Source organism: Myotis myotis, unplaced genomic scaffold, assembly GCF_014108235.1.
Source record: "Myotis myotis isolate mMyoMyo1 unplaced genomic scaffold, mMyoMyo1.p scaffold_m19_p_3, whole genome shotgun sequence".
NCBI lineage: Eukaryota > Metazoa > Chordata > Mammalia > Chiroptera > Vespertilionidae > Myotis > Myotis myotis.
In genome coordinates this window covers 174,974,406-174,998,229 of record NW_023416335.1, presented here as the reverse complement: position 1 = coordinate 174,998,229, position 23,824 = coordinate 174,974,406, and the positions used below count along the sequence as shown (strand labels likewise).

Sequence of the window (23,824 nt, the reverse complement as noted above, 5' to 3'; positions counted from 1 at the left end):
GTGGACGAAAGGGGCCACATGCTAACCTGACAAGCTCAGGGGAGGCCTGCATGGCAGTCTTGCAAACTCAGAGACCTAAAGTAACCACAAAGGATGGTCTGAAATTAAACTTTAACTAAAAGCAGTTATGGTGGGCAGTTACGTCCCAGGCCAGTATCTTCACTGACAAGGTCAACCTTTACCTTACCTGAGCCTATCTGTCTTTTTGCATCTATGTATGATAACAAACCCTTAAAGTGTCTGGGTAACTTGTAACTTCCCTTTTTCTGGAGCTCCTGGGGCACAGCCAAATGTGCTGGGTGCCAGGACAGATACCACAAATTCCTTCATTATCAATTGTCCCTGCACCCACATAAATATGTGTCCATCATTTTACTTTTTATCCAAGCCCAGGGGCTTCCCCACTTTGCTTTCTCCCACCTCCTTAATCTATCACCAATGAATTTCATGTAACCCACCTACGTCCCTCCTTTGACTGCAATGTATAAATACAGATGTAACCCACCATTCTCTGGAGCATTATCTCAATTCGTTGAGGTTCTGCTTCCTGGCATATGTAGACAGTTTGGCTCAAATAAACTCACAAAAATTTTTTTTAAAAAAAGAAAGAAAGAAAGGCTTCTCTCTCATGTTCACTGAGCGACCTGCATCCCGAAACAGACTCTCAGCGCCACATTGATGAACAGGCCTGTGTCCACCATACCTGGGGTCATTTTGATAGCTGTATTCACTTCACTCCCGTTTGTGGATAAAATTCCCACTATCCCTCACCAGGGGACCTGCCTTGTTGCCGCCCTTCTAAGTTCAACCATACCCCAAACTTCTGAGTCCCAGCGCGGCTCACTGGGACATAAGCCATGGCGATGACCTCCCTAGGGATTCCCTTGTGCCACTGACCCCCAAGGTTCTTTGAAACTTTCCTAAGTCAGCAATCGCGATGAGGGGCTGGCACAGCCCGTCACAGTCTCCTCCTGGGTCAGGTGGCCCCCACCACCCGTGATGAGATGGAGGTCAGCACCTACTTCATCAGCACCATCGAGGGTGAGCTGATGGGCCTGGAAGGAGGTGGGAACACAGAGGCGGTTCTGGTCCTCCTGCTTCACTCTTTGGGCTATTCAGGCGCAGCATGGGCACTTGCAGAGCCACTTCCAATTCCCAGCACTTGGTTATTCCTCACGTGACTCTCCACCCTCCCCCAGCCCCCACGGTGGACTCCTGGCCCTGAACATCGTGGAGGGACTGGGCAGACGACCTTTGGACATTGTGGAGGGGCCGGGACGATGTTGCTGGATTTCCTAAAGCTGGTGCTTGATTGCACCAGCGCTGTGAATCCCTGACTGCGCGGCCGCACAGGGAGCCCAGGAAACCCCAAATGTTCCCACCCCCTCCAGACACCGCGCCACGCCGCCCACCTGCTACCCCCACCTGTGGGGCAGTGGGGCCAGGACCTGCCTGTAGCAGCGGTTCTCAACCTGTAGGTCGCAACCCCTGAAAATACATCCTGCATATCAGATATTTACATTACGATTCATAACAGTAGCAAAATTACAGTTATGAAGTAGCAACGAAAATAATTTTATGGTTGGGGGTCACCACAACATGAGGAACTGTAGTAAAGGGTCGCGGCATTAGGAAGGTTGAGAACCACTGCTAGAGGGTACTGCATCCCAATGCCTGGCTCCAGCCTCAGCTGAATCTCCAGCCTCAGTAGTGGTCCTGCCCTGGATTCTCCGGAAGTCTGGTCGTCACCCACAGGACTGGTGCCCACCGAAGAGAGTGAAATATTGACAATGGTTGTGGCTGAGGATTATGCTTCTAAAATGTTTTCTCTTTATTTTCTATTTTTCTAAATAACCTGGCATTCATCTGTGCTTTTAATGTGTTATTCTCAAATTATGAACTATACACATGACCTGCATAATTAATCTAGATAGGTTAGCTTTATATTTGAGCATATTTGTTTATCCCATATCAAAATGCTACTCCTAAATAGGATGTCATTCTATAACCATTTTCTGATCATTTTCCCCAAATCCTTACTAAAACAAAGCTCTCTGAGCTACATTCTTTCTCCACTTTGTTTTCAATTCCTTCCCTGAAAAAATACATATTTAGTTGGAATCAAATTTTTATTTCATAGAGTGTAAAATCATCACTCTGGATTTTAAAACAGCACTATAACCCTACATCTAAAAGACCCCTGGAGCAGTGGGAAATATTTGTTGTATATGCATTTCCTATACCCTATTTTAAGTATTTTCATCCTATTAAAAAAGTTCATCCTAGGGTACATATTTCCTATACCCTAGGTTAAGTATTTTCATCTCAAATGTAATATTTGATTGATACATTCAGCAACCAAAATCTATTGTGAGTTTACAGTTTGCAAAGTGAATTTCCAAAAATATCTCACTAACACATTCACATTTAGTTGGCATAGACACATGTGCAATGTTTAACGGAAACAACCCGCCTAAGTCTCACACATGGAGCAGGGCGTCTCTGAGTTCCTCTCTTTCCAGCAAATGTGCTCCATCAGCCATTATGCTTTTTTTCCTTCAAAGCGTTTCTCTCAGGCCACTGCCACCTGGCTCCCTATTAGACAAGTTAGCATTGAGAAACCACTTCTGAAGGAGGGGGGGAAGAGGGGGAGGGAGAGAGAGAGAGAGAAAATATGTATGTAAATACCTCAGTCTGTGGCCCTGGCAGTTTCACATTTATTTCTGTGTTTTATATTTCTTTTTTAAAACATATTTTCAAATATAAGGATAGGAAATAAGGGAAACGTATAATGAACTCCTACGTACCCATCACTCTGCAACAATTATCAGTATTTTGTAATTTTCATTTTAACTATTCCTCTCCTAACTTTTTAAGGAAGACAGTGAGTGCTGGAATATTTTCAAACAAATCTTAGACATGACCAGAAAACAATTTCTCACTAGCAAACTTAAAAGTTGTAAAATTGCTTGTCTTCTTACACTTAATGATATTTAAAAAAAAAAAAATAAGTTAAGATATTGAACATAATATCTAGGATAGCTTAAGTTAGAATCAGACTTTCAGAGCTAGAAGGAAACCCAGATATCATCTACTTCCTTGCTATTCTAATTGCGACACCAGGGCCAGCAGCATCGGCATTACCCAGAAGCCTGTGAGAAATGCAGAATCTCAGGCCCAGCCCAGACCTACTGAACCAGACTCTGCATTTTAACAGGATCCCCAGGCCATGGCATGTTCATTAAGGTGTGCAAAGCACAGCTGAGAAAACTGAGGCCTAAAGAGGTCAAGCAGCTCTCCCAGTAACAGTAAAACCCAGAATATCTGAGAACAGGTTTTTCCCTTACACGACACACTGCCTCTCAACAAACCTAATTCCCATCACAAGGCCCTCTTAGGCTCTCACGTCTTTCTGGAAGCTAATTCAATTAACAGGTGAATTTCCCATATGACAACTTTTTTTAATTCATGAGAGCCTGACATTTTTCCAAATACTATATTACATGCTGAGCAGACCTGTAAATAAATCAAACCCTTCCTTCTTTGGGTAAAAGGACAGACCTTTTCAGCAAGGGGACCTTCAAGAGGGCCCATTTAATTAATTAATGGCTATGTATTTTTTTCAAAGGTCAGTACGATAGACTCCATATGCAGAGAATATATCGTTGGGTGCAGCTGAAAACTTGGGCCTTTTAACACAGGATCAATAAACACTATACTGAAAGCCAAGCTCATTTTCTAATTGTGGCTTCAGTAAGAAAATTCAGAAATGAATTAAAATGTACCACTGCTCCCATCAGCAATGATAACCAATTCTTGTTACACTAAAAGGGCACTGCCTTTTTTTCTTATTTTTAAAAAAGAAATTATGAGTTTTTAAAGGGAAACTATAAATGAAACCTAAGATTATTAAAATTCATGTAAGAGGCTTCCACTCTTATTTTCAGAAGAGAACTTAATGACACCTGGGAATTACAGAAACGTTGCAGAACACTATTAAGAAACCTACTGTTTATAGACTAGAGATTCAGAATCTTGCGGTGGGTGTGTTTTCTTAACAAAGTACGCAGTGGAGGGTTTTTAAAAAATGTCAAAACAGCCAGAACTGGTTTGGCTCAGTGGATAGAGTGTCGGCCTGCGGACTCAAGGGTCCCGGGTTCGATTCCGGTCAGGGGCATGTGCCTTGGTTGCGGGCACATCCCCAGTGGGGGGCGTGCAGGAGGCAGCTGATTGATGTTTCTCTCTCATCGATGTTTCTGGCTCTCTATCCCTCTCTCTTCCTCTCTGTGAAAATCAATAAAATATATTTTTAAAAAAATAAAAAATGTCAAAACAAGTAATAGTCCTTCAAGAATACTGGTAGAAGCACAGGCACAGCTTTTATGGAGGACAGTTTGGCAAAATGCAGTAAAAAATAAAGTAGTCCTGGCTAGGTGGCTAAACTGATTGAAGCATTGTCTCGTGTGCCAAAAGGTTGCTGGTTCGATGCCTGGTGGAGGGTGTGTATGAGTGGCAACCTATCAATTTTCTTTCATATACTGATGTGTGTGTCTTTCTCCCTCCTTCTTTTCTTTTTCCCTCCCTCCTTCATTTCCCCTCTCTAAAATCAGTAAAACACATCCTTTGTTGAGGATTAAAAATAATAATGAAATAAAATAAAATAATAAAAATAAAGTAAAATAAAATAAAATAGGCATGCTGCTTGACTCAGTAGTTCCTCCTTAGAAATGTGACCCTAAAGAAATAAATTTCAAATGTGTGCAAGGATTTTCCTACTAGAAAGTTCTGTGCAATACTGTTTATAATAAAAAGGTTAAAAATAACCTAAGATTGTAAAGGAAGACAATATGTAAACAATGAAGGGTGGACTATAAAATAAATGATGTTCTACTATTAAAAAGATAATGCCAAAACTGGTTTGGCTCAGTGGATAGAGCGTCGGCCTGCGGACTGAAGGGTCCCAGGTTCGATTCCGGTCAGGGGCATGTACCTGGGTTGCGGGCACATCCCCAGTAGGAGATGTGCAGGAGGCAGCTCATCGATGTTTCTAACTCTCTATCTCTCTCCCTTCCTCTCTGTAAAAAATCAATAAAATATGTTTAAAAAAAAAAAAAGATAACACACATCTAAAATGAAATCATCTCAAAACTATATTTAGGTTTAGAAGTTTAAGACAGTATTTGTATATACTGAAATCATATTATAATTATTGTGATTTAAGTTAAAATATTTAAATAATATATTTTCAAGTTACTTATTACATATTAAATAAATAAGTTACCTATAATATGTTGTATCTTTACGTATATACTAGAGGCCCGGTGCACAAAATTCGTGCACTGGGGGAGGGGGGGGGTGTGTCCCTCACCCCGGCCCGCACCCTCTCGCAGCCTGGGAGCTCCATAATTGATAGCCCCGCAGAGGGAGGCCCCGCCCACCCACTGCAGCCTGCTGGTGTGTGGCCTGGGCCTCCCTCTACAGGGCGCTCATGGAGCCTCCCAATTGATTGCCCCACTGGCCAGTGGACTAGGCCTCCCTCTGCGGGGCAATCATGGGGCGATGGTGGGGACCCCCACCAATTGCATCACACTCACCTTGGCTGGGCTGGCACCAGTGGGTGTCATAGTGTGGTGGTCCAAACAGTCATTCCACTGTTCGGCCGTTTGGTCAATTTGCATATTATGCTTTTATTATTATAGATAATAGAGAGATGATGTCCATTAAAATGCATCAGTAGTTACATCTCAACACTTGGGTTGCTGTTCATTTTTACTTCTTTTTTGTTTTTTAATATATATTTTATTGATTTTTTACAGCAAGGAAGGGAGAGGGATAGAGAGTTAGAAACATCGATGAGAGAGAAGCATCGATCAGCTACCGCCTGCACACCCCACACTGGGGACGTGCCCGCAACCATGGTACATGCCCTTGACCGGAATCGAACCCGGGACCCTTCAGTCCCCAGGCTGACGCTCCATCCAGTGAGCCAAACTGGCTACGGCCATTTTTACTTTTTATGTTTTCCTGTACTGCTTGAATTCTCCACAAAATCACATGATATATTTACAATCATTTTAAAAATACAATTATGTTATTTTTTAAAATAAAAGTAGAAGTACAAATTCAAGGCTTAGGCAGAATAAGGAAGTTTAGTAATGGGGAAAAAAAATTATGAAAGCGAAAAAATCTACCACCTACGACATTTCAGGTATTTAGGGAAAAGGAGAAATGAGAAAAAGAGCTGAAAGGGTGGGAACAATCTGTAATTTGTTAAAACCAGAGAGATGCTCACCACTTCTGCCACATCAAAAGCAGTGCAGGGGGAAGCTGCTCTTACGTCTACCAACCCCCAAACAATACCAACCACATAGACTAGACTTAGGAGCTCACTGTCACGATAATCTAGCTCTCGCCATACTGAACACAGAGCCCATTTTAAAGTAATGGGGAAGTATGTCACAGAGCACAACATTTTACTGTTCTTTTCAGTAATTCCTCATAGAGGACTTTTCTAAATTTTCTTATATGTCATGTTCCGATATGGATCAAAGCTCCCCTGCCTCCTTTCTTTCTCTTGGGCTTAGAGCTGAAGGCAACTGCACTGGTGACACTTCACAGTAACATGAGCTCTCAGTTTCCCCACCGAAGATTACTGCAGTGAAAACGAAAAACAGCAAACTACAAAAACTGAACCCCAGGTTTCTAATATATGAAGACTTATAGACCTCTGGGGTCCAAAGACTTTTCCCTGAACTCCTAAAATTTAGATGTGAGATCCAAATAACTTACTTTTCTAGTCTTTTAATTTGTACCAAATGTCACAACTTTTATTTACAAGGTTTACTCTGACTTACAAATAAAATTGGGGCTCTCATTAAAACTTGTCTGAACCCAGAGACCCAAGATGGCAGCATAGGTAAATGAGGGTACTCGCCACCTTCCACAACCACATCAAAATTATAACTAAAATACAGAACAACCATCATTCAGAACCACCTGAAATTGGGCTGAATGGAAGTCCTACAACTAGAGGAGTAAAAAAGAAAGCATACTGAGACTGGTAGGAGGGGCAGAGGCGTGGAATGGGTTGGTCCAACACCCGTGTGTGGCGTTGTTTTAATCAGGAGGGATATCTAAGCTATGGAGGCCTCCCGTGAGGAGTAAGGGGTCCCAGCCCTATACCAGACCCTCAACCCAGGGTTCCAGAACTGGGAAGAGACATCCCCATAACTTTGGGGTGTAAAAACCAGTGGGGATTGTGGCCGAGTGACACAGAGGCTGCTGGAGACCAAGGCAATTCCTCTTAAAGGGCCAGTGCACAAACTTACATGGACTCAATCCCTCTGAGCTCTAGCATTGAGGCAGGAGCTTGGGGGGACAGGATCTAGATTGTCTGGCATCAGAGCAAGAACTTGGGGGCAGCTTTCTCCCAGATAGGGGTGCTTTCAGGGATCATTGTTCCTATGCTAAGACCTCCTCCTTGGCAGAGCTGACTGGCAGCCATATTTGAGTTTCCATCAGCCTGGTTCAAACTGTTTGCTCCACCTTAGTGATTCCCTGAGACCCCACCCCACCCAACTTGCAGCCCCACCCAACTTGCAGCCCCACCTAAGCTGTTTGCAGCAGCTTCTCCATTAGAATGGCCTGTCCTGGCTCAGGCTTCAGACTTTCCTAAAATCTCTCAAACAAGCAGCAGCTGGAGTAAGCATGCCCCATACTTATCAATATCAGGCCCAATATCCGGCACTAGCAGCAGCCTGTCTTGCTTCACAGCTTGGCCTAGCTTGACATTTCCATGCTCAAAACAAATAGCAGCCACCTGCAAATCAGTCTTTAGCTCCTGCCAGGTGGCCCCAGGCAGTGACAGAGTCCCCAGAAGCAGTGCACCTGGGGTACAGCTTCAGACCACACCAGATTACAACTCTACATATCCACAAGTGACACCCTCAAGGGGAAGACTCAGTGAGCACCAAAGCCCCACTGATGCAAGACACCATAGTGGTATCTCCTCCACAGCAGTTCTCCCACTGTAGTCACAGCTGGTCTTCACAGCCAATTGGCCTGTAAGTCAATTCCTCCCAGTGACGCCAACAGCAATCAAGGCTCAACTACAACAAGACTGTGTACATAACCCACACAGGGGAGCACCTAGAATGCCCAGCTCAGGTGACTGAGGAGGCTGAGCCACTGGGCCCTACAGGACACCTACTACACTCTATGAATTCCAGGAGACATAGCAGCTCTACTTAAAACACAGAAACAACACAGGGAAGCAGCCAAAATGCAAAGACAAAGAAATATGTCACAAATGAAAGAGAAATCTTCTAAAAAAGAACTAAATGAAATGAAAGTAAACAAACTCTTAGATACAGAGTTCAAAACAATGGTTATAAGGATGTTCAAGGATCTTAATGAGAGCTTTAAGGGACTTAGTGAGAATTTCAAGGATTTTAGTGAGAATTTCAAAGACATGAAAAAGGACCAGTCAGAAATTAAGCATACACTAAATGAAATAAAGAATAATTTACAGGAATTCAACAGTAGAGGATTCTGAGAATCAAATTAACTATTTGGAATATAAAGAAGCAAAAAACACCCAACCGGAAGAGCAAAAAGAAAAAAAGAATTCAAAATATGAAGATATTGTAAGGAGCCTCTGAGACAACTTCAAGTGTACCAACATTCACATTATGTGGGTGCCAGAAGGAGAAGAGAGAGAGCAAGATATTGAAAACCTATTTGAAGAAATAATGACAGAAAATTTCCCCTACCTGGTGACAGAAATAGGCTTACAAGTCCAGGAAGTGCAATGTCCCAAACAAGAGGAACTCAAAGAGGCCCACACCAAGACACATCATAATTAAAATGCCAAAGGTTAAAGACAAAGAGAGAATCTTAAAAGCAGCAAGAGAAAAGCAGTTAGTTACCTATAAGGGAGCACCCAGAGGATTGTTAGCTGATTTCTCAACAGAAACTTTGCAGGGAATGACAATAAATATTCAAAGTGATGAATAGCAAGGACCTCTTATCAAGATTACTCTACCCAGCAAAGCTATCATTTAGAATTGAAGGTTAGATAAAGAACTTCACAGACAAGAATAAGCTAAAGGAGTTCATCACCACCAAACCAGTATTACTAGTAGATGAAATGTTGAAGCATATTCTTTAACAGGAGGAAGAAGAAAAAGAGGAGGAGGAAGAACAACAAAAGTATGAGCAATAAAATGGCAATAAATACATATCTATCAATAATTGAATCTAAAAACCAAAATAAATAATTAAAGACACTAATGAACAAAATAAACTGATGAATAAAATAAAACCAGAGGTATGGAAACATGGAATAGACTGACAAATCTCAGAGGGAAGGGGAGAGGGAAGGGAAGAAATTAATCAAAGAACTTATATGCATACTAGAGGCCCAATGAACGAAATTTGTGCAAGAGTAGGCCTTCCTTCCTCCGGCTGCCGGCACCGGCTTCCCTCTGGCACCCAGAATCTGGGCTTCCCTCTGGCCACCGGCAGGCACCTGAGACTGGGCTTCCCTTGATGCCCCGGCTTTGTCCAGAAGGTCGTCCGGAAGTACGTCTGGTCTAATTAGCATATTATGCTTTTATTATTATAGATATGCACTACCTATGGACACAGACAATAGGGCAGTGAAGACCTGGGGCAGGGCAGGAATCGGGTGGAGGGGAGCAATGGGGGGGAAAAAAGGTAGACATCTGTAATACTCTCAACAATAAAGAATATTTTTTAAATTAAAATTAATAAAACTTCTCTGAACCCAATACTCCATCAATAAAACAAGATAACTACTCATACTGATGGAGAAAAATACATTTTGCAGAGTACTCTAAATCAACTCACTGCCTCTAAAGAATTGGCTTAATTATAGCAGTAAAATCCAAACACAAATCAATCTAATAACTAGGAATTGACTACGCATCCATTTAGCAATTGGAAGTTTATTTTAGTATTTGAAACTCTAGTTCTTCAAAATGGAAACCTCATAAATACAGTCTGATATTGATTTTTTTTTATTAACAAATGCAACTAACACAATTTCATCCCTCCTAAGGAGTGATTTAAGACTCTTCGGATTGCCAATTTATTCAGCATTATTGAAGCATTATCTGTATGGAGAGGAGAAAAGTATGGATGTCCTTTCAAATATTAGTCATTCAATCACCAAATGCACCTTAATTCAATAGTAAATGCCACTTGAAACAAAAGCTTTAACCACAGGTGAAAAATGAAAAGCAAACTTTCTACCATCCCAGCATTGATAATCCTTATTACTGAAGGAAGGGGGGGAAAATCAGTCTCCAACCTATTTTAGGCAAACTTTTCCATTAGTAGAGGAAATTAACTGATAACAAATGAAGCTACTCTCCATAAGTTACTTTCCCTCAACATATCAAATTCAAAGACAAGTCTAGGAATTGGGGACACAGCATGGAAGAAGAGAAGAGAAAGGAGGTCATACTCTCCTAAACCACATTACAGCTCAGAATCAGCTCCATTAATCTAATTGAAAGTACCAGCAAGGATTTTCCATCAACTAGATAAGCTACCTCCTATCATTCATTATGATGTATTGCTTACGCATATAATGTTGCTAAAACACAAATATTTTGGAATTATCTCAGGCAATGAGAGAAAAAAAAAACACACAAAAAAAATATTTTAAAGCCTAGTATGTTCAACAACTAGTCATTTTCAAAATTCATAATATTAATATATTATTAGCAGTAAGAATATCTTTCTGCCTATATTTTGTTTCAATGTTCAGCTTAATAAAAGGGAAATGGAAATGTAAGACTCTGATAGTACTTACTAATACCTGTTTAGCAAATATATACTTGAAGTTTAATCAAGGAATTAAGCACTTCAAGCCCTGGCCAGATAGCTCAGTGGGTTAGAGTGTTGTTCTGATATGCAAGGTTGAGGGTTGGATCCCTAGTCAGAGCACATACAAGGCTCAACCAATGCTGGCAGGTATGGCTCAGTGGTTGAACATGGACCCATGAACCAGGAGCTCAGGGTTTGATTTCCGGTCAGGGCACATGCCGGGTTGTGGGCTCAATCCCCAGTAGGGGGCGTCAGGAAGTAGCCAATCAGTGATTTTCTCTCATCATTGATGTTTCTCTCTCTCCCTCTCTCTTCCTCTCTCTGAGATCAATAAAACTATATAAAAAAAGGAATCAACCAATGAATGCATAAATAAGTGGAACAACAAAAATCGATGTTTCTTTCTCTCGTCTATAAATTTTTAAAAAATGTTAATTTAAAAAAAGAAAAAGAACTTCAATGAAATAGTGAAGGAACAAAATCAAGAGATGTGAATCCACCAGGAAAAGGGCCAGGTGTGTGATCACTCTGATCTTGAGTTTACTACCAAATGAAAAATTCTAAGAATTATATAAGGGAAGGAAAAGGGGAAGAAAAGAGATACTCTGAGTGTTGCTGCCCTCCTTCTTTAGTATTTTCCTTACAAAATACTCATAATGTTTCCTCTAAAATGTGTTAAATGTCTTTATTGACCAGTCTGTAGAGTATTTATGAGCCATATTTGGCCCTTTTCCTCTTCTCCATCTACATTCTCTCCCTTGGTGATCTTATCCAGTCTTAAGAACTTAAAAAATGTCTGATTTTTAATTCCTGCTGTCTTTTCTCCTAACTCCAAAGTCATACATCTAATCACTTTTTTTTAATCTTTATTGTTTAAAGTATTACATAGGTCCTCCTTTTCCCCCCCATTAACCTCTTCCAGCCCACTCCTATCCTTGCCCCTCCTCCCCAGGCCCTCACCATCCCACTGTCTGTGTTCACAGGTTATGCATATAAGCATACAAGTTCACTGGTTGATCTCTTCCCACCCACCTTCCCCTATCTTGTCTCTGAAGTTCAACAGTCTGTTCATGCTTCTATGACTCTGGGTCTATTTTTGATCATCAGTTTATTTGGTTCATTAGATTCCACTATCTAGTCACTTTCTTTACTATGATATCTACTAGGCACCTCAAACTCAGCATGTCCAAAACTGAATTCTACACCACCCTCCCTCCAACCTGTCTTCCCTATTGAAACTGACACAACTCCATTTGTAGTTGTGCTCAATTCCAATCCCCCCACCTTGCTCTCACATTCCACATTTGGTAATAAAATCCTATTGCTTCAATTTTCCAAATATATCCAGAAACTGATCATATCTCACTGTCCATTCTGAGTTGCCACAATCTCTGACCTAGATTACTGCAAGCTTCCTTACGGATCTCCCTGCTTCTACCCTTTTACCCTACCAATTTAGTCTTCACACAGCTGCCAAATGACCCTTGTAGAGCTAAGTCAGCGGTCTCGCCTCTGTTCAAACCCTGAAATGGCTCCCCATCTCCCTCAGAGTCAAAACCAAAACCCTTTCAATACTACAAGGCCCTTTTATGATCTGGCCCCTGTGACTCTTCTGCCCTCCCCTGGGGTTATTCTCCGCTGCGCCACCCCACCCCTTTCCCCCTTAGGGTTTAAGTCATCAGACTACCACGGATGCCCCACTGAAGGCTTTTGTCCAGTCTGTTCTCTTAGCCTGGAAGGCACTTATCCTGAATATCTACTTGGCTAACTTTCCTACTTCCTTTAAACCTTTGTTCCAAGACCACTTTCTCTATCCACTCTATTTAAAATTTAGTAACAGCCCCTTCCTTCACCACAAAAACAGAAAAGAAAACCCATCTCATCTAGCAAAGACTAGAAGAAATTACTAGAACTAGAGGGAATATATTCCCATAAGAAAGTGGAATAGGAAATTAGCTGAAACCTTTTGTCAAGACCGCAGTAATGTTTAGGGACTTGAAAAGAGAATTCTATGTGCAAAGGATAAAATAAAGAGATCAGTTACCAAAAAGGAACTATATTCATAGACCTCACCTGGGTAACAAATATACAGTTGTTACACACTAATATAAGAGTCTCAGGGGGAAAAAAATACACAAAACAAAACAATGTAAAGCATAGCAAAGCATTTCCTTACCCACATTAGGCAAAAGAGAAACAGCAAGGAAATATATCCCAATTCCAGGTATACGCAAATAAACAATTTCTGCTCCATATATCTGTCCCAGTTTATCTCTAAGAAAAGAGGCTTACCTGACATTATGCTATTTTAAAATCAAGAACAAAACAAAAACAAAAAAAATCATCATTTTGAAATCTGATTAGCCAATATCTAACTTCCTACATTTATAGCTTCAGTTTTCAAAAAAGGATACCTAAAACTCCGATTTGTTTAGGAAAAGTTAAAGAGACAAACAGAAAAAGTTGCCATTTCAAAGGGGAATGAAAAATCAACAATTTATTCGAACATGTAATGGAGTGTCTCATATTGGTCAGGCCTATGATAGGACCTGATAGGACCTCCAGAGTGTAGTGACTGCAGTCAAACTGAGTCACAAATATCAAACACATAGGCGCTTTCTTTTTCTTTTCAATATACTTATCAGCTATATTGATAATGGCTACATATTCTGGAAGTTTTCCTGTTCAAACTCTATACCATGAGCATCTATTATGTGCGTGGCTGAGAGGTTAGAAAGGTGAACAATAGGTTATATTTATTGTTTCCTATGTACCCCAGATACTGCATATTCTCTCATTTATCAATCCAGCAACTTCACAAGTTAAATGCATCCCTCCTTCAGAGATGATAAGCTAAGGCTTAGAAAGTTTAAAAGGCAAAACTGGAAAGTGGCAGATTTAATCTGAGGCACTTTTTTCCCCCTATGTATTTCTTTATTGATTTCAGAGAGGAAGGGAGAGGGAGAGATAGAGAATCATTGATTGGCTGCCTCCTGCACATCCCGAGCCCGCAACCCAGGCATGTGCCCTTGGCCAGAATTGAGCCCGGGACCCTTCAGTCCGCAGGCCAATGCTCTATCCACTGAGCAATACCAGCCAGAGCAATCTGAGGCACTTTAGAAACTCCAGAACCCTGCTCTTAACTACTATGCTAAATGGTTTTGTTCAAGTAACTTCAAGTCTAGAGGACAGAGAGAGGTGCTTAGAAATAATGTTAATACACAGAGCCAGCCCCACCTCCTTAGTACCCAAAAGTCTACCTGATAAATAAAAATGGTAAATTAAATACCCACAGGTAAAAAGTGCACACATTTTCTATTACAGAATTACTCCCCAAAGGGCAGATTTAATTTTCAATAAATAAATGGCTTGTGGTGTATGATCTAGATAATGATAGCGATTTTATAAGAAGAAACTGATCATATCTCACTGTCCATTCTGAGTTGCCACAATCTCTGACCTAGCAACTGATGGACCAATTCCCAGCTCCTTCCTTTCTACTCTAAAAAAGCTGCTCTGTAATACCTTAATTTAATTACTTCAGTGACAAGACTTCTAATTCCGTCCAACTCGTCTCTTCCTAATACATGGGGACAGTCAGGTGATGTGTAGTACAGCACAAAACTAAATACCACTGTAAGCATTTACCTAGAAAGTGTGTGTGTGTGTGTGCGCGTGTGTGTGTTTTGTGTTTTGTTTTGTTTTGTTTACAAATTCAGAATACTTATCTAGAAAAGGCTTCCTTCTGCCTCTGAGTAAAACTCCTTTTTGCACATTAGCCACACAAAGCTTCCTAAGACAGATGGGCAGCCTGCAAGGCCTTCAAATCCTTTGTTTAAAAGGTGGCAAATACAGTCAGCCAGGTTTCTGGGAAGCACTGACCCCAATAAAGCCATTATGTTTCTTCATCTTGTAAAACCAGAGCAGACAAAGGAGCCAAAAGCTAAAAGAAGAGGAACCAAAGGAAGATCAGACTTACACATTAAAATCCGTATCATAAAAATCTGTGACACAAACCGGCCCTACTCTTCCAATACTACTGTGACAATGTAAGACTGCAAAAAAGGAAAAACTGACCCCACTCTGTTTTTAAAATCTTAATCTATCATTCAGTTACGGAAAAAAAAAAAATCTCGGCAGTTGGTATGAACACAAACTGCCAACCTCCTTTTAAAAAAAAAGAGGGTTCTCTTCCCAAGTGAACAGGGAGCTAATGAAAGAGAATCAGATTTGAACACTGAAGACATTCCTAACGGTGCAAAGTTTCTTCTCAAATATAAAGTGGGAATAACTAGGTGAATCTCAAATTACTATTCAGTGAAAAAGCGGTCTCATGAGCTTCTACCTAAATTTACCACCAATTTTCAGAACTCCTGGTTCTGAATGCTAAATAATAATCCTAGTATCTATGATCTGAAGTAAAGAAGTTAATTTTAAAATATAAAAGGATCATTTATGATCTCCCTTGATCTACATATTAAATGATTTCAAGAAATCTCTGAGAAAATAGAAAGAAACTCGTACCTTTTAGTTAATTTTATAAATAAAAAATTTTAAGTTTACTAATCTTATGCTCTCTAAATCAAAAATAAAATTTCTTTAATGAAAATGAAGGGTACTGCTTAATGATCAGAGGAATTCGTAATTCAGAGATGTTTAAAGTATTATAGTTACTTTTTAAAAATATATATTTTATTGATTTTTTACAGAGAGGAAGGGAGAGGGATAGAGTTAGAAACATCGATGAGAGAGAAACATCGATCAGCTGCCTCCTGCACACTCCCCAGTGGGGATGTGCCCGCAACCAAGGTACATGCCCTTGACCGGAATCGAACCTGGGACCCTTCAGTCCACAGGCCGGCGCTCTATCCACTGAGCCAAACCAGTTAGGGCTATTATAGTTACTTTTAAAGCATAATGAACTATAGTGGGATGGATTACTTCAGCCATTGCTAGTTCTCAAATCTTATACTGATTTGCCCCATCCCTTAGTTTGCAAGAGAATTTCTGAGTATGCACAAACTTTTCCTGGTCTTTTCTTTATTGATTACATCCACAGACACAAGGAAGCAAAACAAGGACAACCCACTGCAACTCCAGAATGGCTACCGGACAACGAGAGTATGTGAGGATCTAATGGAAACAAGGCAGGGGCTGTTGGAGCCCATGAATATTTATTTCAGCAGAATAATGAAAAAGTGTGCCAGATGGGTTCGCTTGCAGCTGGCTAACAACTAAATTTCTGACCAAAGCCAAAAGCTTCCTTACATAATTTATCAAGCACTTTTCAGTTCATTCTTCTTTTATTCATTTTCCTTTTTCAAAGAGCAACATCACCCTAACTTCTCTTACAAAGTGGGACTTTTATTTTTAAAAAACGTTTTTAAAAGAAAAAGAACACCTGTGTGCCCGATACTGCTGAGTCTGAAGCATGAATCCAGGTGTTAATACTGAAGCAAAAATGGACAAAGGAAGTGCTACAAATGCCTAACCACTCTTTTTAAACAAAGTAGTTTAAAATAAACACTAATTGCCAAGGGTTAGCAACAGCACAAATACAAATCAACTCTGCTTATGAAGGCCCACCCTTCCCACAGCACACTGGTCTCTGCCTACCTCTGCACTCATCTGCCAACTTCCTACCCAATATTCCAGACATGAGTTCACCTGTATTCTCGAGTTCTATCAGCAATGAAAATAATAATCATGTAACACTTCGGAGCACTACTATGTGCAGGCACTGTTCTAGGCATTTGGCCAGCAAATCCCAAGAGGAGTTAGAGTTCTAACATTATTAGGTAAAGAGCCTTTAAGTAACGTGCCCAAAGCAGCCCAGCTTCAGAGCCTGCACTCACACTCTGACACTGCCTCTCTAAAACACATCTGTGTTATTCATTCAAGTGCAGATTGCATCAAAACCCTGCACACTACCAGAGTTTGGGTATATTCTATTTAAAATCATTGCTAAAGATTATAAGTCCTAAATCAGAGGTTTAAAAGCTTTAACACTGCACCCCCACCGGGTGGCTCAGCTGGTTGGAGCACGGATCCATGCACCAAAAGGCTGCGGACTCAATTCGCAGGGTCAGGGCACATAACTAGGTTGCAGGTTCAATTTCCAGTCAGGGAATATAATAACTAGGTTGCAAGCTCAATCCCCATATAAGAGGCAACCGATCAATGTTTCTCTTTCACATCAATGTTTCTCTCTTTCTTTCTCTCTCTCCTTCTCTCTCTCTCTCTCTCTCTCTCTCTCTCTCTCTCTCTCTCTCTCTCAATCTCTCTCTCTCTCTCAAATTAATAAAAACATATCCTTGGGTGAGAATTAAAAAAAAAAGGCTTTAACATTGCCAAAATCAGCATGGTGGCCAGCCTCCAGGATGGCTCTCAGTGATCCCTGCCTCCTGGTCGTCACAGCCTTGTGGAGTGCCTTCTCACAGTGTACCAGGGTTGGTCTATGTGACCAATAGCACAAAGCATGAATGATGCCATGTCACTTCTGATATTAGGTTATTTGAAAATATGGCTCCCCTCTACCATACCCTGTTCACTTGCTCTGAGGAAAGCCAGCAGCTATGTCATTAGGACATACAGATGACCTATGGGGAGACACAAGGGCTAAGGAACAGAGGCTGCTAACAAACATACAAGTGAGTTTGGAAGTGATTCTTTAGACATGGATGGGCCAGACTCTGAGATGACTGCAACCTCATGAAAGACTGAGACAGAACTACTCAGCTAAGCTGCTCCTGGATTCCTGACTCTTAAGAAGTATGCAGGATAATAAATGCTTACTTTGAGTGCTGTATTTTAAGATAATCTGTTCCAAAGGAATAGCAAACTAATACAATCAAGCAGCCCTATTGACAAGCTTGTTTGTAACAATGGCGTTAAAAGAAAGAGCCTTCTGATTTCAGGAGTAGCTTTTTGAGGTAGCCCACAGCTTGGTGTGGTCTTGGCGTACGTGACCAGGACCAACAAGTACAGCCCATCCACCTCACCTTCAGATAGGTGCAGAATAGATCTCGGACCCAGGTGTGGTTTTACGAGCAAGTAACTATGAGGATAGAGGTCTGTATCATTGTTTTTTTTTAATCTTTGTTTTTTTAAAAGGAATAAAAATCCATTGACTGTTTTTTGTTTTGTTTTGTTTTAATACATTTTTTATTGATTTCAGAGAAGGAGAGAGAGATAGAAACATCAATGATGAGAGAAAATCATTGATCAGCTGCCTTGTGCATATCACCTACTGGGGATTGAGCCCGAAACCTGGGCATGCGCCCTTGAATGGAATGGAACCCGGGACCCTTCAGGCCTCAGGCTGATGCTCTATCCACTGAGCCAAACCCGCTAGGGCTATATCATTGGTTTTGATGAGTACATGAACCTCATATTAGATGATGCAGCAGTGATGCACTGTAAAAAAAAGTCAAGAAAAGAACTAGGTTCGATCATGCTAAAAGGAGATACTACTCTGGAGCACAGTAGGTCCAACAAGAAATGACCAATAAATGAGAAACTGCTGAGAAGCAATACAGTTTGTGTTTTTTAGGTGTCCTTTGCTGGAAGCATAGTTCTTAAACATTTATTCATATTGCTTTGATTACCCTTATACTATTATCAGGTGATAATAAATGTGTGGGATTGTTTTTATTAAAGAAAAGAAAAAGCCTTCTAAGATTTCTAAATTTCCAAGTTGGAATAACATTCATGCTTTTAATAACTTACTTTCTCAAAATCTATGTTAATATAACTTTAAAAATGTTAAAGGCACACATAAGGCCCTGGCCAGGAGGCTCAGTTGGTTAGAACGTCATCCAGATATGTCAAGATTACAGGTTCGATCTCTGGTCAGGGCACATACAAGAATCAACCAACATTCGATTCCGGTCAAGGGCATGTACCTGGGTTGCGGGCACGGCCCCAGTGGGGGATGTGCAGGAGGCAGCTGATCAATGTTTCTAACTCTCTATCTCTTTCCCTTCCTCTCTGTGGAAAAATCAATAAAATATATTTGCCGAAACCGGTTTGGCTCAGTGGATAGAGCGTCGGCCTGCGGACTGAAAGGTCCCAGGTTCGATTCCGGTCAAGGGCATGTACCTGGGTTGTGGGCACATCCCCAGTGGGAGATGTGCAGGAGGCAGCTGATTGATGTTTCTCTCTCATCGATGTTTCTAACTCTCTATCTCTCTCCCTTTCTCTCTGTAAAAAATCAATAAAATATATTTAAAAAAAAAAAAAAAAAAGAATCAACCAACAGATGCACAGATGGGTGGAACAACACATCGATGTTTCTCTCTCCCTCTTCCTCTCTCTGAAAAAATCCAATAAAATTTTTTTTGGAAGAATTTCTTTAAAGCACACATATGACTTCTTTTTTAAAAAATATATTTTATTGATCTTTTACTGAGAGGAAGAGAAAGGGATAGAGAGTTAGAAACATCGAATGAAGAGAAACATCGGCCCTAACCGGTTTGGCTCAGTGGATAGAGCATCAGCCTGCGGACTCAAGGGTCCCGGGTTCGATTCCAGTCAAGGGCATGTGCCTTGGTTGCAGGCACATCCCCAGTGGGGCTGTGCAGGAGGCAGCTGATCGATGTTTCTGGCTCTCTGTCCCTCTCCCTTCCTCTCTGTGAAAAATCAATACAATATATTTAAAAAAAAAAAAAAAAGAGAGAGAGAAACATTGATCAGCTGCCTCCTGCATACCCCTTACTAGGGATGTGCCTGCAACCAAGGTACATACATGCCCTTGACCGGAATTGAACCTGGGACCCTTCAGTCTGCAGGCCGACACTCTATCCACTGAGCCAAACCAGTTAGGGCCTTACTTCTTGATTTAATTACTGCATGTGGTTAATAAGCCTAAGACATTTCATATTGTTTATTCAATACAAAGTTAATGAAATGACACAAAATCTGGAATTTATTTCAAAACAATTCTGTAGTGATAGGTAAGGGTGAGGATAGAGTAAGGAGAATTGGCCTTGAGTTGATAATTAGTTGACTGGCCACAGGAGGGCTCATACACTATTCTCTCTTCTTTATGTAAGTGTAAAGTTTTCCATATCAAAAGGTATTTGTTGCTGGGAGCTGGTCCACCCTTGCTGCTTGACACAGGCGCTGCAGGGAAGAAACATCTGCACAGCTTATGTTTCAAGGGACCTGGCGTATATGACATATGTTCACTCCCCCTCTTAAGCGCTATGTGTTTTAACCAGGACCACCTCCCCGAGAAAGGCTGTTTCCCCAGGTTAGGGGTTAACAGGACTAAGGAATAGAATAAATCAGTAAATCCCCCTAGTGTTACAGAAATACCATGTACTACTTATGAAGAACTTGGACTAAGACTGTTGGCAATAAATTTGGGACTTGTTGGGCTCACATCCCCAGGGGTCTGCCCACCAGGGAAAGCACCAAAGCCTATACCCCTGGAGGGAAGGCAAGCAGCGAGGCTGGGAGGACATAACCTTTACTGGGTAGGAGAATCTCCTTCAGTCACTTCCTTGTAGCTTATCAGTAGAGCAATAGAATCGTGCTTAGAATAGCCTTTATAATGAAACACAGAGATTAACCTAGACAGGATTAAAATCAACAGAACTAGATAGAGACAGGATTATGGAAATGAAACTAGGAACTGTAGAAGGTTTCCCGAAACATACCATGATGTAATTATAGAGGCATGCTTATGGGATCAAATAGTATAAATATAGATGTAATAGGACTATAAAGGGAGAACCCAACCATGCTGATCACCTGAATACTGCCTCCGTGTCCTTCCTTCTTCGCCGACTCCGTCCCCACCTTTGGGAACCCCTGGACCTGCTGGGGCTGGACCCCAACAATTTGTCTTTTTAAAATTTTCTAAGCAGACAAAATAAAACATATACACTGGATAATTTCCTACTCTCCCATCAAAACTTCCACTTAGCATAGTAAGACTCCATTAAGTCAAGGGGATATCACATAATTTATAAAAATGTACCTTACCAAAGAAAAAGGTTAATTAAACCAAAACATGTGTTCTGTATTCCTTTAGATAATAAAGTATGTGTGTTTTTTAAGTAAAACTCTTATTAATGCAACATGTACAGTTGCCCTTGTGGATGATTTTCAACTATTAAAAGAAAGGATTATATCTTCTGAGTCTGGGGAAAGTGACTAGACATTTTTAACTACCTTTCATATCTTCAGAAAATGATACCACATGAATGTGTTATCTATTTTAAAAATAATGAATAAAATTAGCCTTCAGTACAAAAAGGACACAACCCCAGGGTATTGTCTTTGAACGTGTAAAGGAGAGTTCCAGCAACACTTGAAATGTCATCCAAGTGCCTAAGGCTTAATCAAATCAACTGTGTTAACAAGGATGAAGCTGATGTTTACGGAGCAACTACATCCGCACTACTGTGCATTACCAGCCAGTTGATTTACACAGGTGTCAGGTGGTACCAGATAACTTGAACATTCTCGGTGGGAATGCCCAGAACCCAGTGCAAGCACCAGCACACGTTCAAACTGGTTAGACAGTTGTCTGCTGTACAAACTCCAAAATGTTAAAGAGCATATGGTTCACTGCATCACAGATGATGCATTCTAAATACACCTCCAGAGCCTGCCACAAAAACAATTGTGCATTTTAACTACAAAAGGAGGCACTGCAGAAAAAAAAGGTAATCTATTTGCTAATTAATGTCCAACAAATTATCCTAACTCAAAAATAAATCTCAGCTTGTGTCCAGGGCAGTTTTTATATTTTTCTTAATGATGACATTTTTCTTAATTATGGTATTTTTATACTTTATGTTTAAAAACACAGATTTAAATTGATATGCACACACAAAATACTAGTAAATTAACATGCATACATTCTTGGTTCCCTTCAAAAAGGAAGAGAGGGAGGGAAGAAAGGAAGGAGGAAGGGAGGGAGGGAAGGGTAGGAAGGTGGGAGGGAGGAAGGATTATGTCTACAAATAGAGATAAGTGTGACATTATGGAAAAAATATAGAGCTGTGCATCTAAAGCCTTGAATTCAAGTTGTAGCTCCACTACTTCTTGTACACACATCCTTTGATATAGTTGATCACTACTACCATGATAAGATGTGGAGAAAATGGGTTTACCAGCACCATCAATGCCACAAATTCAAAATTAACCTAACCACCCATCCTCTGAAATTAATTCCCTCCTGTGTTTTTTCCTTGTATGAGTGACACTACCATATCCCTGTTGCCTTGCCCATGATCTCAGTCATTGTGTCTCATCTCCTCTTTAAACTCACATACAATAAAGTTGTCAAGTTCATCTAATGTCCATCTTATCTCGTATATCCATCCTCTCTTCTCTACTTCCATGGCCACTGTTCAGGCCCTTCCCCTCTAATTTGTTTTACAGAACAATATCCTAATTGGTTTCCCCACTTCTAGTCTCTTCCCAATTTGATCCCAGTCCACACCCCTCACCCAGAGGGATATTGCTAATGCACAGCTGTGAGCATGCCATCTGCTGTTCAAAACCTTTGAGGACTCCTTTCTGTCTTTCGAGGGGCCCTCTTCATAGTGTAACCTTCAGGCGAATTGCTTCCCAGCAGCCACTTCCTTCCCTTTTCCATTGTGAGGCAGTCCTGTAGTTGTTATCACAAACTGGTCTCTCAACAGTCACTTAATCCCATCTTCCTTGCCACATTAATGGTTCAAGGATGGGCCCCAGGGAAGTGTGACCCTAAAGTGGCCGAATCATAACAATGACCCAGATTTTTGTTTCCTGGCATGAGTGGGGAGTGGATGAGGACGGTGTCATGTGCAAATGTGACTCCTCAACTACTGCTACCACTGTGTTACCTGACGGAAGCCAACCTGAAGAGGAAGCCAACACTGGGACAGTGTTTTAAAAAAATAATGTGTCTCAAGTACTAAAGACTTAATTTTTATCCCTCAAACACGTGAGGTAGACAACTCCATTTTATTTATTCATTCACTCTTTCTGTCAACAATTACAGAGGTCTTTCCAGATGTCTATATACTAACTAAATCAGTGGCAAAGACTTGGACAAAAAAAAATCTTACTGGGTTTCTTGGGTAGTTGCTCAGCTCATTTAACCACAACACCTCAGTAAAATAAATGGCCATTCTGCCCAGCCGGCGTGGCTCAGGGGCTGAGCATGCATCTATGAGCCAGGTGGTCATGTTTCGATTCCTGGTCAGGCCACATGCCCGGGTTGTGGGCTCAATCCCAGTATGGGGTATGCAGGAGGCAGACTATCAATGATTCTCTCTCATCATTGGTGTTTCTCTCTCTCTCTCTCTCTTTCCCTCTCCTCTCCTCTCTGAAATCAATAAACATATATTTTTAAATATATAAATTTTTTAAAATGGTCATTCTGGCTTCTAATGACCAGAAATCTAAACTTGTTTTTATTTATTTATTTTTAAGATTTTCGAATTGATTTTTAGAGAGAGAGGAAAAGAGAGAGAGAGTAAGAAACATCGATGTGACAGCGCAACTCCGGCTGCCTCCTGCACGCCCCTACTGGAGATGGAGCCCCAACCTCTCGGTGCACAGGATGACGTCCTACCAACTGAGCCACATGGACCAGGGCGGGGCTTGTTTTTATTTTAAATTCCTCCCCTTTGGGATAATAGGTGACTGTTGTTTTCTTTAATGCAACCCTGCATGGTCCAGATTTTCAACTAAGCCCATATTAGTTTCATAATTTAAAAACCACAATTTTTTTTAAAAGCAGTTATTGAATTTTATCTATCCTCACTCCTGGTGGAATATTCAGTAGCAGGAACGTGCCATGTAAACCAAAATCCTAAAGCTTCACTATTATAAATCCTTCTGACGGTGTATACAACAGACATTCTTCAGAAAGTCTTACTAAAAGTTCTGAAACAGAGCCAATGCTTAGTTTTCTAGATAAACTTGAAGGCAATATGCAAAAAAAAAAAGATACATAATCTACAAA

The 23,824-nt window shown here is 40.8% G+C and overlaps 1 protein-coding gene and 1 pseudogene across 7 annotated transcripts in view; both read right to left on the bottom strand.

The window, feature by feature from the left end:
- Positions 1–23,824, bottom strand: part of DENND5B (DENN domain containing 5B) — a 175,763-nt gene that overhangs the window by 135,021 nt on the left and 16,918 nt on the right. The gene's annotated exons all lie outside the window — the stretch shown is intronic.
- LOC118650119 lies at positions 619–4,084 on the bottom strand (annotated as a pseudogene).